General features: G+C 40.2%; 1 protein-coding gene across 10 annotated transcripts in view; it reads right to left on the reverse strand.

Moving 5' to 3' along the window:
* SOX6 (SRY-box transcription factor 6) overlaps nt 1-15984 on the reverse strand; it is a 515133-nt gene that overhangs the window by 16648 nt on the left and 482501 nt on the right. The window lies entirely within an intron of this gene.

Consider the following 15984-nt stretch of genomic DNA (forward strand, 5'->3'; position numbering starts at 1 on the left):
AAGAAAAGACTGTATTGGAGAAAAGTGACCTGATTTCATTTTAGGCTTCAGTGCCCTAAGCTCATGCTATCCAGTGCTTTGAGAAGAACAAAAAGGTAGTAATATCAAAACAAGACAATAAAATAGATCAAGAATATGCTTCATTATTTTTCTGTAGACTACTAGAGCTAGAAGTGTGAAGCTAATTTATATCAACCAAAAAGATAAAGCAGGGTATTTAGCTTGTGTACCATATGCTATTGTCTTCAGTGGCTCGCTGATAGTTTTTAATTATGCAGAATCCTATTTTTCCCAATTTTCTGGGCAAACACCAGATTTTATATTTTATATACACAACAGTTTAATTCCATGTAGACATTATACATTTTCATGAAAAAAATCTTAGAACGAGGGATGCATAACTAATACACTACCTTTTCGCCACCATGCCCACAGTACATTAATTTCATTTAAAAGGCATTGACCATACAGGATAAATTGATTTCACTTTATATGGCGTTGACAGCCATGTTTATTGTGCAGTGAAATGTAGTGCAGTTTCAAGCTGACAATATCCATCAACACAGGGCAATAGGCTGACTGCTGGGCCAGATGAAGACATACATTACCCTGGAAGCAAAACACTCATTCAGTTACGACAGTGTCTTCTCTGGAGGATCACTGTGGAAATTTATGATACCCTCAATGCCATTACTTTACAACTGACACTGATTCAGCAATTTATATACTTACACGTGTGCACATAAAAGAAGACAGGTTTGCAACAAATGTCAGATGCAAAAATATTTTAATATTATTCTGAGTTAACTACTGTGCCACAGGTGGTCAGCATTTACAGATGGTTACTATTGCTTCTCTCTCTCTCTCTCTCTCTCTTACTCTTTCAATAGAGAATAGTGGTTTTGCTGAGTGAGTGAAGACAAAGATGTACTTTAGGACTTAATCCAAAGGTAACTGGAGTCAATGGGAGCCTTTTCCCTGTCTTCAGATGGGCTCTGGATCAGATTCTTCCTTCACGTCAGCTCAAATAGGATATACTTTTGTTTTAAAATTGTGATACTTTTAAGTGGGGTTTCCTATATCACCATGGTTAAGTGACTTTGTTCTAACACAAATAATACAAATGTATACATAATTATATATGTAATTATTCTTTTTAAAATACCAAAATTTGCAGCAACTATTCAATAGCCATGCAACATTATGAAGCTGGTTGGCAAATGAAAAAAAAAAAGTGATTAATTATTCTGGCAGGAATTTATGAGACAGCTTAATCACAAGGGTATTACCACAAATGTCCTTTTTCCTTAAATGAGGAGGTGAGGATCTATCTATCCTAGGGCCAAATGCTGCACTCAGACATCCCACCACCACTAAACAAATAAATGGATTTGGCACAGAAGAGACAAGAAATGTTAGGGGTGGGAGGTGGTAGATATTTCTGAACCTACTGGTACAGTGCAGGTGGCTGCTTAACAGCTTCACTGTCATTACAGTCTATGACTATATTCAGGGCCTCCTCCATCATCACATTTTAGGCCTGTAGAGCCACATAGTGATGGATTTTCTGGCCCACCCCCGGCTTGCCTCATAAACTGCTTTCCCTGCTGTTGTTCAAAAGCAAAGCTTCCCTCTTCTCAGGACACATTCCCTGCCATATTTCCAGAGATATTAGTCTACTCCAACAGCATAAGCAGAGGAGAGCATCTGGCTCCTTATAACTGTAATTATAGTATAATGATCAATAATTAAATAAAGCAGGAAACCACAACAGTCGAACCCAACTGCATACAAAACATGCTCATATAACACCATAGGGGTATCAAGAAAACCAACTTGGACTATAAGCCCTGTAGACAAGTAGAAAGAATTACTTTGGAGAGGTGTAATGCATCAGATAGAACAACAAGAAGTCCTGTGGCACCTTATAGACTAACAGATATTTTGAAGCATAAGGTTTGGCGGGCAAAGACCTGCTTCATCAGATGCATCACATAGTCTCTGCAAATAAAACTTTGAATTCCCTTGTTGTGATCAGCTTTTGTGCCTGACAAGTAGACAAGATAATAGCACCACACAAATTTCAAAACTGACTTTAAAAAAAAAGTCTAAGTATTGAAAATACAATTTAATTTGGAAATCATGTCTTGATTTACATAACTGACATACCATGTCATTTACAAGCTACTGTGTTTGGTATAGATAAGAAACAACACTATACATTTTTGATTGCTGCAACACATAGTTAGTCAATGAATTTGAGCAAGTCTATACCTGAAGGACTTGAGAAGGAAGCCAAAAAAAGTTGAGCGTTTCTCCACTTGATCTTTGAGTGAATATGTGCAACTCAGCCTAAGGGCTCTCACAAAATAATCTGTGTTAAATGAGCTTCTAAAAATAATTAACAATTACACAACCTGTCTGTTCTAAGTGCCCCACAAGTCCAATAGTATGTTCAACACACTCTACAGAAAGTGCTTCTGTTTGCAAAAAGTAGTATAACTGGAGAGCAAAAATTCTTAATAGTCACTAAGGGTATAATGAGGCCTTAATGCTATAAAAGATAAAGATGTAAAATGCGTTCTTGCAGGTTGAAACCCAAAACAATAACATTTTTCAAGCTACAAGTCAGCTCTAAGTGACTTCAACCTGTCAATCAAATATCAAAAAAAATCTCTTTCACCCATATAAAGAATTTCAACAGGTTTTACAAACCACCTTCTTGTTTTGTGCTGATAGTTACAATAATGAGTAATCCAGAAACAAGAGAGAGAGAACATTATGGAATTTGAAGAGTGGAAGATACAGAAGACTGTAAAGAGGTAGGGATTTTAGTTCTGTTCATAGGAAGAGTTTATTCATCCTTGTCTAATAAAAACCCTCTGCAAAGTAATATGCAAACTATACACTACCAACTGGGGGAAAGTTATAACAATTGTGTATCTGTGGTGAGTAATGGGCCCATTCACTAGTGTACTGTTCATAATACAGTCACAGAATGGGAGTCTGACTTACAGAATGAGGAGTTTGGGAAGGATTCAGAATTGTTGCAAAAGCATAAAATTTGGCTGCCCTATTGCCTTAGTTGGCAGGGAAATCTACTCCTCAGCCGAGCAGAGGATGGGACTATACTAGAAGCAACACTTTCAGCTCTGGAGGGTGTCAGGCTGCTTTGCTTCCCAGCTCTTCTGCATCTGTTGGGCTGCACCATTACCGAGATAATACAGAACAAAAAGCAAATTACAAGAGAGTGATTACTTTTTGTATATGCACAGCGTTACATTCAGGATTAGCATATGATGACTACATATGGTCAAAAGAAAATGAAAATATTATGGCCCTGATTGAGACAAATGCTTAAACTTTAAAACAAGATCTACATCTAGATTAAGTTTTTCTAGAGGACTGGGTTGAAGGAAGGCACATGTGGTTAAAAAAAAAAAGGCTTGGGGAAAAGTTTGGTCAGCATCTGGACAAAGGAGAGGGTGGGGAAAAGTACTCCCATGTGAGTGGAACGTTGGGGAAATTGTATTGTAACTTTTGACATATTACTTATTTGTTGTTTGCCTGTATATATTTATCTGTTTTATCTTTTAGATCTTAAGCTCTTTGGAGAAGAGATGGTATTCTCTTCTATGGCTGAAATCATAGCTCTATTGAAGATAACGACAAAACTCCTATCACCGTCAACATCTATCTAGTCTTGTAGTCCCCAGGTGTTACCCTTATTTGGGCAAGCAGGAAAACCTGGTGGTCACATCACATCATCAAATACTCTGTCTCATTATGAGTATGAACATTGCTATTGCTGGCTAGGTTATGGGAGAGATGCCAAGGAATGAATGGGCACTGAAACTGTAATTGTGCACTTGTTCTTAGAGATGAATCCCACTGGAATATGGGTAAGAACAAAACAAAGTAGAGGGGAAAAATGACTTTGCAATTTTCTGTTCTGCACATCCTCCATAGATAGAAGATGGCAGGCTTCAGCTAAGGTGATATTTTTACAAAGATTAATTAAAAAAAACCCTGAAATTAATGGATGGGCAAAACTTTAGAGAACTGATAAATACAAGAAAAACCATGTCATTGGACTACATTTTTTTTAAATATGAATTCATACGGCTGATTTTGCAAAATGTGACATTTTCTGATTAATAGCAGAATACAAGGACTGGTCCAAATAAGGTTCTAGGTTTATAGCCATATATCTCAGTCCTTTTCTGCAGTGACTTTTTTGTTTTAAAAAAGAAATAAGAGGAGCCCATACTCAGCCAACTTCCTACCTTCCTTCCCCCACACCCAATCCCCTTTTGTGCCTTGACAAGCAGACAAGATAATAGCACCACACACATTTCAAAACTGACTTTAAAGAAAAAGTCTTGGTATTGAAAATACAATTTAATTTGGAAATCATGTCTTGATCTACATAACTGATACACCATGGCTACGTCTACACGTGAAGCCTACTTCGAAGTAGCCTATGTCGATGTGGAGACATCGAAATAGGCTATTTCGATGAATAACGGCTATACGTCCTCCAGGGCTGGCAACGTCGATGTTCAACATCGACGTTGCGCAGCACCACATCGAAATAGGCGCAGCAAGGGAACGTCTACACGCCAAAGTAGCACACATCGAAATAGGGGTGCCAGGCACAGCTGCAGACAGGGTCACAGGGCGGACTCAACAGCCAGCCGCTCCCTTAAAGGGCCCCTCCCAGACACACTTGTACTAAACAGCACAAGATACACAGAGCCGACAACGAGTTGCAGACCCTGTGCATGCAGCATGAATCCCCCGCTGCAGCAGCAGCAGCCAGAAGCCCTGGGCTAAGGGCTGCTGCACACGGTGACCATAGAGCCCCGCACGGGCTGGAGAGAGAGCGTCTCTCAACCCCTCAGCTGATGGCCGCCATGGAGGACCCCACAATTTCGATGTTGCGGGACGCGCAACGACTACACGGTCCCTACTTCGACGTTGAACATCGAAGTAGGGCGCTATTCCCATCCCCTCATGGGGTTAGCGGCTTCGACGTCTCGCCACCTAACATCGATGTTAACATCGAAATAGCGCCCAACACGTGTAGCCGTGACGGGCGCTATTTCGAAGTTAGTGCCGCTACTTCGAAGTAGTGTGCACGTGTAGACACGGCTCATGCCATTTCCAAGCTACTGTGTTTGTCTACAATTGGCACAGATAAGAAACAACACAATAAATTTGCTCAGGGGCTGCTGAGGTGCTGGTACTCAGTACTGACAAGTACCTGCACAAAAACACATTAGTTCTCTGCCTTCATACCTCTTTATTTTCTCTATTTCCCCATCCACACACAGATGACACTATGACCAGCAAGGAAGGCAAAATATATGGGCATGTAAAAAGGCACTGTCAAATCCTCCTCCCATCAATTGTCTGGCATGTGACACTCCGCAGTGCTAACAACAGAGCAGAGAGAGCACTAGCTCCAGGGGCATGAGTTCTGTAGTCACTCTGAGGCACTGGTAGTCAGAATAGCAGTATCTGGTCACAAGGCTGACATCCCTCTGAACACTAAACAAATATTATTTAACTCATATTCTAAGCTCTAAAATATCTCATGAACAGCACTTGGGGCCCAGAAGGAAAAAGAACCTGAGCAAAGTGTATCTGATGTATTAAATTAATTTGTAACATTTTAGTGTTACAGAACTATTTCCTCTCCAAAGACATTTAAACATGATAAGTAAATATTAAGAATTAAAAATATACTATAGCAGACGCTAAAACCCCTCTCTTATATTAATGCAGTACTCAGGTATGATATTCTTAGCATGTGTTACTGCAGAAATGCTTCTATTTTTCCTGTTAGAGACTCCATTCTCTTTAAACATCAACAAGAAGAACCAAAAGGGAATTCCCTAAGGCCAGCTCTGAGGAAACATAAACTTCTAATTCAATAACTCTGCTACTGCACTAAAAAAGGCCTTATTATTGCAAGATCCATATGGAGTCAATTGGACATTAATGACTAATCAATCCCTCCCTCTTCTATTCTACTTATAGTGTCACAAACCATGTTTAGATTAGCCCATTTCCTGCTTAGGATCGCTCAAGATGCCTTTTGTTCTTTCAGGGCTGGCCTGATGGAGGCAGCTTAAACAAACACACGACCAAGTGGCGCAGGAGTTATAAACTGCCATATGTGAATGAACAAAGGGGCCATACTAAAGCCTTTTGTGGTATTTGTTAATGTTTTTCATCTGAGCTTAAAAAGACCTAATGACTTTGCGGTGAGCTGATGCATGTGGCTCGTGGCTTTGCAAAATGAAGGAAATTCTAGCCAGTTATATATCAAAATATATTTTCCACAGTCCCTTGTTTTCAGCATTGGTGGCAGTGAGTTTCCTTTTTATTACATTTGCTTTACATATGCAAACAAAATGTTTTATCTTAATTAAAACAGAGCATTGATACACAAATATCTATACAATTTGCTTGCTTCTTTACCTCTGCTAAAACAAATGAAAAGTGAAATACTTTTGTGTGCATAAAATAATATCAAGTCTTCTAAGTCTCACCATTGGTAGCAGTTCATTCAACAGTGTAAGTGCTGATTTGTGATGAATTTAAGCTCTGAAATAATATTTTAAATAGGCTATTATCACTTCCACAAACAGCAACCAATTTTGCCCAAATACACTAAGTTCAAATGAATCAAAACCCTTAAATGCAGCTATTTTCTTGATGGTTTATGCAAACACGTTAGAGTACTTGACCACATTTTATGGTAAAACTAACCCTTATTGAAATGTGGAATGGGTACAGTCGAAAACAATGAAATCATCTATTAAATAATACAGAACTGTATTACGTTACTATACATGGTCTGATTTAAGCCCAAAATGGTAAGGTTACAAAAAGCACAAATGGAATGAAAAATGAGTTTTTGGAGACCTGAGACACTTCTAGGTACAAAGAAGGATGCTGAAGAAGCCCTGCGTTTATATTTCAGGAAAATAAATTAATTAACTGTAATAAAAAGATTTTGCATTTACATATGCTTTTCTTTTGAAGAACCCAAATTGCTTTACACACAAAAGCCCCTTCTTAAAACTATTATACTCATGACCAAGTGAGAGTTGCAGGCTATATAGCTTGCCCAGTACCTGTGAGCCAAGTAGAATTCTCAGTCTCCAGGTCTACACATTTCCTCCCTACTGATATCATTTTTTGCATTTCATACTTCTTCTGACAATAAAGTAATAACTGTCACGGATTATACATACAGATGAAAAACACTTTATAATGCTTGTTATTGTAATTATTATTAAAATGTATATGACAAATTCCAGTGATATTGTAGTAGCTTTTTAAAAGCAATTAGAATGACAGCTAAGCCATTATTGTTCCTTTTCCAATCAGATTCAAAACCCAAACAATATTAATTCAGATGACAGAAGTATTTACTTGATATCAGAATGGCCCTTTAAGAGTCAATATAGCATCAGTGGTACTGTTACCAACATGATTTCAAACACCTCCTAACACCTTTAGGATATATTTTATGGTCTACACTCAGACATAATACCAAAATTTTGCCAAAGCTAGATCTACTGGAATGGACCCTTTCATATCTTGGGCATTACTTGGGCAATTCACTCTAGAAAATAATGGCAGCACAACTGCAAATTTGATGCTTACCTTTTTTTTAGGTAGAAAGAAAGAGGTCTGAGAATTGATAAGTGACTTTACTTGCCTCTGTACAACAAAAACATGACTTCAAATGGTTCAAGTACATCCTGTTTTATAAGGAGTTATTTTGTGTTGACCTACTCGGAGAGAAGTTGTAGCCATATCTGTCCAAAATATTAGAGACACAAAGTGGGTGAGGCAGTAGCTGTTACTGGAACAACTTCTACTGGTAAACGAGACAAGCTTTGGAGCCACACAGACAGGGCTGGTCCTAGTCAATTGGTGGCTCTGCTCTAGCTCCCCACCCAGCAGCTGGCCCAATCCTGGAGTGTGCAGCATAGCAGGGGCTGTTAGGAGCAGAGGGCCCACCTGGGAGCAGAGTGGAGGCAGCATGGCAGGGGCTGACCACAAGCAGAGCACCTGCACAGGAGTGTGTGTGTCAGGGGCTGCCCAGGAGTGTGGGCAGCGCAGTTGGCTGGCCCAGGAGTGGAGTGCCCAATCGGGAGTGCACAGTGCAGGGAAAAGCTGGCTGCTGAGACAGCAGCCAAGCCCAAGACACCAGAGTGGCTTTTTGGCAGCCCCTTGAAAGTGGCAGCCACAGGCAACCACCTGGCTCACCAGCCCCTAAAATGGGCTCTGCACACAGACATGTGCAGTTCAAACTTCTTAAACTCATGTCCAGTATGGAATAATTGTCGGTATCAAAGAAACTCTGAAGTGCACAGCACTCTGCCAAAATATTTTAACATCTATTTTGGAACCATTACATTAATGGCTCATTTATAGCAGTCAGTCCACAAATGGATTTGATACCTCCTAGCATATAACATAATTCAGTGTATCAGTATGAGTAATTCTCTTCCATCCAGTGTTTCCTGCTCTTACTTGTCTTGTGACATTTATAATTAGACTGCAAGTACCTAAAAGCAGGATGTATGTGCCTTTTATTTCTTTTTTTGCATAGCACATGTAAATGATAGTCATAATAATTTTAATAACTAATATAATTAATAAATTACAATGAAAGAGAAGTAACAGCTGTAGTATAAGGGTATGAGTTCAAACTCAATACATGTTAGAAAATATTTGGAATAGTCATAGAGATAATTTTTCAAATGGGTTGTATTCCCCTACCCAGGATTTGTGGGTGAAAATAGGAAACTGCTCTTAAAATTTGGGTAATTGTACACAAAAATACATATTTGCAACTCCCTTATTTGTGTTAAAAATGTGGGATTTTGCAGTACAATTGTTGTCCTCAGAAATTTTACAAGCTCAATTTGACATGATTGTTTGAAATGTAACCTTTGATCAGTGGTTAGATGCTAAATTTCAAATATAATTAAATATGTTAAAGTAGTAAGAGAGATGCTCAAATAAGCCCAATACACATTCTTGTCTAACTGATTAGAACATAAAATTCAGGAAACAAAGAGTATTCTGTACTCTGGAAGTCAAACTTTACCTTGGATGTACACATGGGAGTGGATGCTCAGTGCAGCTCATTTGTAGGGAAGGAAATGGCTATAAACCAGCCTTCTATTTCCAAAATTTTGAAATTGCTGGTGGACAAAATGATGTGTACTATAATTTAGAGCTGTATGACAGTTATGGTAGCTGGCATGGCTCTATCTGGACAACTCCACTGGCCCAGGATTAGCCAGATTGCACAATTCTTCATCCCATCCTTACCCCGCTACTTACTTGAAGGGGCAGAGAAAAGATGGTATAACAGTGATTTAAAGTGAACTGAGATTTCCCCTTTGCTGAAAGCATCCTCAGATACTGGTGAGAGACATCTATGAGTTCTTTTTGCAGCACTGGAGCAGCACAAAGAAGATTTAGGCAGGGCTCAGTCTCTGGCCCATAGGATTTCTGTTAACATGAGTGGCAATCCCTTCCAAATGCAACTTGGCCCTCAGAGGCTACGTCTACACTACAGCAATCCTTCAAAATAAGTTCTTATGGGAGATCTCTTCTGAAAAAAAAACTTCTTTCAAAAGAGTACTTCCACACACAAAAAAGCAGAACAAAAAAACTGATCTACTCTTTCGACAGAGAGCATCCACACAGCCCCAGCTCTTTCGAAAGAACAGATAAGGGATTGAAAAATCCAGCACCATGAGGACAGTTCTTTCAACAGAAGGGCCTCTAGGGTGTCTACACACTTTTTTTCCCAAAAGAATCTTTTGGAAAAAGTTAGTCTTCCTCATCTGGGAGAGGAAGCGGGAGGATGGAAAAAGTGCTGCATTTTTACAATTTAATATCAAAAGAACACATTTTGGCCGTTTCTACACAGGCCACTTCCTTCAGAAGTGGCATGCTAATACACGGAGCGAAAGATGCTAATGAGGCGTAGATGCAAATTCCCTGTGCCTCATTAGCATAACATCACATGATTTGGAGTCTGGAAGACCGTTCTTCTGGACTCCAAAATGCCATGTAGAAGCGTGGCCCCCAGGGGTCTTCCAGAAGAAAGTCCTTCTTCCGGAGGCCCCTTCTTCCTGAAAATTTTTGGGAAGAAGGGCCTCCAGAAGAAGCACATCCTTCCGGAAGCACCCCCGGGGCCACGCTTCTACACAGCGTTTTGGAGTCTGGAAGAACGGTCTTCTGGACTCCAAATCACATGACATTATGCTAATGAGGCACAGGGAATTTGCATCCACACCTCATTAGCATCTTTTGCTCCATGTATTAGCATGCCACTTCCAAAGGAGGTGGCTTGTGTAGAAACAGCCTTTGTGTGTAAACACTCTGTGGAATTTTTTGAAAGAGGCCCGGCTTTTTTGAAAAAGCTTGCTAGTGTAGACACAGCCAGTGTGTGAAAATACAATTTCACACCATGGAACTACGATACATAATTTTTTGCTCCCATATTAATAAATAGGCTTAACAGACTGACTGCCTTCAACATTTGTGACAATCATTTTCTCATGGGCTGAGACTTTCTGTGCAAAGCCTCAGCCTGGAGTTATTTTTTACAGCCTTGTTCTAAAAATAATGGTTTACTATATAATGGAAATTGTGACAGGCCCTTAACTGTAACTGTGCTAATGGGCACCTCCATATAATACTTAGAGAATTGTAACAGTGGCTATATAATATTAGCAATTCTACTATAATCTTTTTTAACATAAAGGTTCTATTATGAAAGAATCATTTACTGTGGCACAGAAACAGCAAATAAGAAATACATGTGCTTAGAAGCAGGAAAAAATACAAGAAAATAGTTGAAAATCCAAAAGGCAACACTCATGCAGGACTGCCAGATTTTTAATTCAGAAAGTGAAACCCATCCTGTATATTAAATACTAGCATCTGGAGAGGAATCGTTTTCAATGCAGCAGGAAATCGGTCCACACCCTGCAGCTCAGATTATTTATTACTTAAGGTGGAAGTCCTCCTATGAAACTGTATGTAGGGATTGGCAGAAACCCCATACATAAAGCAGCTGCCCTTGGTAAAGCAACGGAACAGTCCTTACAGACTGAGGGCCTTATTCTCATCTCAGTTGCAGATATTCACGAGTGGAACACCACTGATTTTCCTGGAGTGTGTCCCTATTTACACAGCAGCACACAAAATCAGATTCAGTGCCTTGGTCTTGGCCTCCTCAAATAAAATATGGCACCTTGATGTTTTCCCCTCTATATTTCCAACATTATTAGTTATTCCTGGTCACTTAAGCTCATTAACTAAATTTCAGATGCAATCAGATGGCTAAGTGCTACACATAGCACCCACAATTACTAGAGGCCAGGTCTTAATATCAGGCCCTATAATTTCAGACATTAAGAATGATATCATTTTGAATTAATCAAGGCACTTTTGGGGAATACAGTTTATCAATGACAAATACCCATACTACAGCAGACAAGGCAGCTAATGTTTGAGCTTTCTGTATTCTGGAAACATTCCTTTGTCTTCAGACAGTTTTCACCATTTCCTGATTTTAATCTTCCCTTTCTCAACTGCCATAGCAACTATTACAAATATTTATGTGCGACAAATACTGGCATAGAGAGGCATTCCTTCCATGGTGTTTATGAAGCACTGTCACAAAAGTAGATGATGCTTTGTCATGCATGTACTACCTGCTGTTTACGCCCCCATTATAGTAGGGTGCTAAACATGTTGCCTCGCAGTTTTGGACTGTGTTGACATGATGCCAAAATTGATCTGCTTAAATTTTCTTTAAAAAAAAAAATCTATTTTATATACCTCTTCCTGACAGATCCAAGTTCAACATTTGTGGAGTTGAAAAAATTTTTTTTCACAAGTGGATATTTGCTGCCCAGCTTTTTTGCAGGAACAGTTGCTTCATTAGAGGAAGGATGCAATGGACACTATTCTCAGACAGCATTACCAGTATGTTGGGACTTAAGAGATACAGCCAGTGTGTCTCCTTAAGAAGTTTGTCTCTTCTTCATTGAAGAGGTTTGCACTTTAGGTATCATGACCCTGAAATCTGGAATGCAAAACCAATGTACCCATCCCTGGAGATACAAAAAGTGCCCACTTCTTTTCTTTGTTCCTTTGTTCTCAGCTTTCCTGTCACATCTTCTCCAACTCCCCTCCACTCTCTCACTTTCTCCCCAGTCCTCAAATCTTGCAGTCACCCTTTTTTTTCCCACAGCCAGTGAATTCTTTTACTTCCTAGGCACATTACCTCTTCTTTGGCCCTACCCCTTTGTTAACTACTGCTGCTGCCACTGTCTGCCTGCTGTTTGGTGTCTTGAGCACTGGCAATACCTGCACCAAATCCAAACATAATACATATTTCCTTCTGCACCAAACAATTACTTACTGAATTTGTCACCCTACTCTCCAGTGATTGTGCCTCTCAATACATGGCAATAGTGCTGACCCAAGTCAAACACCAGAGCAGAGGTACTCAGCTATCAAGGTCATAGTTGAAAGGGACGTACTTCAGTAAGGGTGGAATTTTCAACGGAGTCTGAAACAGATAGACACACAATTACTGGTTGATCCTTCTGGGCCTAGCACTCTCGAGACCTGAGGAGTCCCAGACCAGGGATTTTGCCAGACTAGAGGAGGAGGCTTTCTGCCTGGCCCCGGCTTCCCCTGGCTGCAGCTTCCTGCCCAGCCCTGGCCACTGCTCCTGGGATGAGGCAAGATCACTGCTGCTCTCAGCCGGGCTCACTGGCTGCTGCTGACCCCTAATCCTTTGCCACCAGACCAGCCATGGCTGCCCTAACATGGGCTCTGGCCAGTAGTCTAACTGGCCCCTCTGTCTCTCAGCCCTGGGACTCTCTGGGCCTGGAAGATCCATGGTCCTGATGGATGGGTCTTGCCTCAATAGGATGTGGGTTCCTAACTCTTTTAGGCCCCTTTCAAAATTCCAGCCTGAATGAACAGTCCCTGCTGTGTCAAACTTCAGTATACTTGTGTCATGAAACAAAAATGGAACTTTTCTTTGCCTTAATGCAAAGAAGATTTGCATTCATCACAAAAAGTAGGCTTCCATGAATAATATGATACACCACAATAAGTTATCTCCAATAATATAATCAGTCTTCCAGAACGTGTCTGTTTTGCAGTTCTATCTACTTAACCACATCTGTTTGATGACTATCATTTTCAGAGTACTGAAGAGCATGCTATATTCTGCACCAAGGCTCTACTCTACTTTCGGGAGTACTCCAATGATGAATTCTGCAGCAAACTAGAAGCTGGATATTCTATAGCAGAACAAGATGCACACACATACACACAAAGACCTTTTTTGGAAAGTACATCTTTTTAAACAAGAGTGTTGCATTTTACATATCTTATACTTTGAAACCCCGGGTGATAATTTTCCACGTATTTAATGCTGCTTCAAAATTTCTCTTCAGGATTCGATATTGGTATGCCATAAAAACTGGGACTTTGGAGAGTGACAGCATGGGGGGTACGGAAGAAGGGGCTCTAACCACTTTCTGGCAGATGGGAATCTCTAATCCCATCCTTCTGGCTGCCAGGAGGAGTGTGGAGAAACAAAAGAGAAGGGGACAAACCATCAAGGCATGTTCAGAAGGGCTGTGGTGGGGGTGGAGGGGTGGGAAATGTTGATAGTTCTTGGCAAGTTCAGTTTCCAAGCTGATCATGTCTGAGTATCCTCATGAGAATTCTACTAGCTGACATGTTCCTTCTTGTGGCTATAGAATACGTTCATTGAATGCAGCTAGAATTCCTTGTAATGGATGAAGGGGCCCACAAACTACCCAGAATCAGCAAAGTTGCCACAAAAAAAGGGGGGGGGCAAGAGAAAGATTTCTGTTGTGAAGAGAATGGTTTTGCACAAGCTGCCCCAAGTGGCTAATATTGACGCCACACATAATTCACATGTCCATAATTAAGGGGTACAAATAGATACAGGGTGTGATAGTTTTCATAATTGTTCTTTGTGCTGATATAGCACTCATACAAAACTAACCACTGGCTTTATAAATATTAAGTAAATTAGCTTCATACTGAAGCATAAGGAATTTATGTATAATTATTCTGATTTCACAGATGGAAAAAACAAGACACAGAAACATTACATCACCTGGGCAACGTCAGATAATGTGAGTCAATGGCAAAGCCAAGAACACAATCCATAAATTGTTGTTCTGCATCCATACTCCAATCACAAAAATTACACCCCATTTAATATAAGAAAGTATTTTGCATGAGTGAGGATCATGTCTCAAATGAGATTTAGAACAATGATCTTCAAAATACAAAAGCAACTTTTCTACCTGAGCTAGAGCAGAAACATTAGCTGTAAGCAGAAGCACTTATATCTTTTCTGCAGAACTCTGTTTACTATAGGGCAAGACGCTAGTGTACTTTCTGTATGTTAACAAAGCACTTGACCATGTGCCTGTAAATAGAGCTGTTCCAGTAATGATTATACTTGGTATACATACTACATGAGAAGGCATGTATACCAAAGCACTGATTCAACAGAAGTGGCACAAGACTAACACTTCAAGTGACCAGATGGGCAACTATGTGAGAACTGTCTCCATTAGGACTTGAACCAAGACAAGATTTTCAAAATCTTAGATCTATACTCAGAGAACTGTGAACTGATTTTTTACAAAAAACACAGCATCATTGAAAAGTAGAATCAGAAGGGAGTTTGAGAAGTCATCTAATCCGACCCCCTGCAGTGAGACAGATCCAAGTATACCTCAGCCATTCCTGATGAGTGTTTGTCTAACCTTTTCTTAAAAACCTCCAATAATGGTGATTCCACATTGTTCCTTTCAGTGCTTAACTGTCCCTACAACCAGAAAGTTCTTTTCCTAATACTATTATAAATCTCCCTTGCTGGAGATTAAGTCCATTAATTCCTGTTTTACATTCAGTGGGCATGGAGAACAATTGGTCACAATTCTTTTACATGTCTGAAGACATCAGATCCCATTGCCCCCCTTCCCTGCTACCTTTTTGGACTTCTCAAGACTAAACATATCAGTTTTTTCAACTTTTCCTCGTAGCTGAGGTTTGTAAAACCATTTATTATTTTTGTTACTTTCCTTTGTTTTCTCTCCAATTTAGCAACACTGTTCCTAACATGCACCCAAGGCTGGATACAGTATTCCAGTGGAGGCCATGTCTCTCATCTCTATCCCATAACCCCTTTTGAGGGTTGCTGGGGCACCGCAGATGACTTCCTAATCAACTCACTCCACCTCATCCTGTCCTGCGCAGCTCTCTGTGACTCGCTCACATTCAGGTTTGTCCACTCTTTGATGTTATCTTCCCATCTCTTCTTTTGCCTGACTTTCCTTCTACCACAAGGTACTGTGTCTTGCAAGATGGTCTTTGAAAGTCCTGATGATCTGATGACGTGGCCGTACCATCTGAGCTTGCGCTTCTGCACCACAGTGAGCAGGTTGTCATGTGGGCCTATGACATGCCTGATCCTATGTCGTACTTCTTCGTTCGTGACATGCTCAATATAAGAGATGCCCAAAAGCCTCCTATAGCATCTCATCTCCATGCTTTGGATCTTTTTCTGCAGTTCCGCTGTAAGGGTCCACGTTTCACAAGCGTACAAGAACACTGAGATGACCAGTGAGTGCATCAATCTTACTTTTGATCTCAGACTGATGTTCTTGTCCCTCCAGATGGGTCAAAGTTTTGTAAGCACTGCTGTTGTTTGCGCTATTCTGGAGAGGACTTCTGGTCTGGACCCCTCATCTGACACGATTGCACCTAAGTACTTGAACCTGGACACACATTGAAGAGCTTGTCCATTCACCATTATATCCCTACTGATGCCCTTGGTGTTATTGGTCATCAGTTTTGTCT

This window comes from Carettochelys insculpta, chromosome 6 (assembly GCF_033958435.1).
Source record: "Carettochelys insculpta isolate YL-2023 chromosome 6, ASM3395843v1, whole genome shotgun sequence".
NCBI classification, from domain to species: domain Eukaryota; kingdom Metazoa; phylum Chordata; order Testudines; family Carettochelyidae; genus Carettochelys; species Carettochelys insculpta.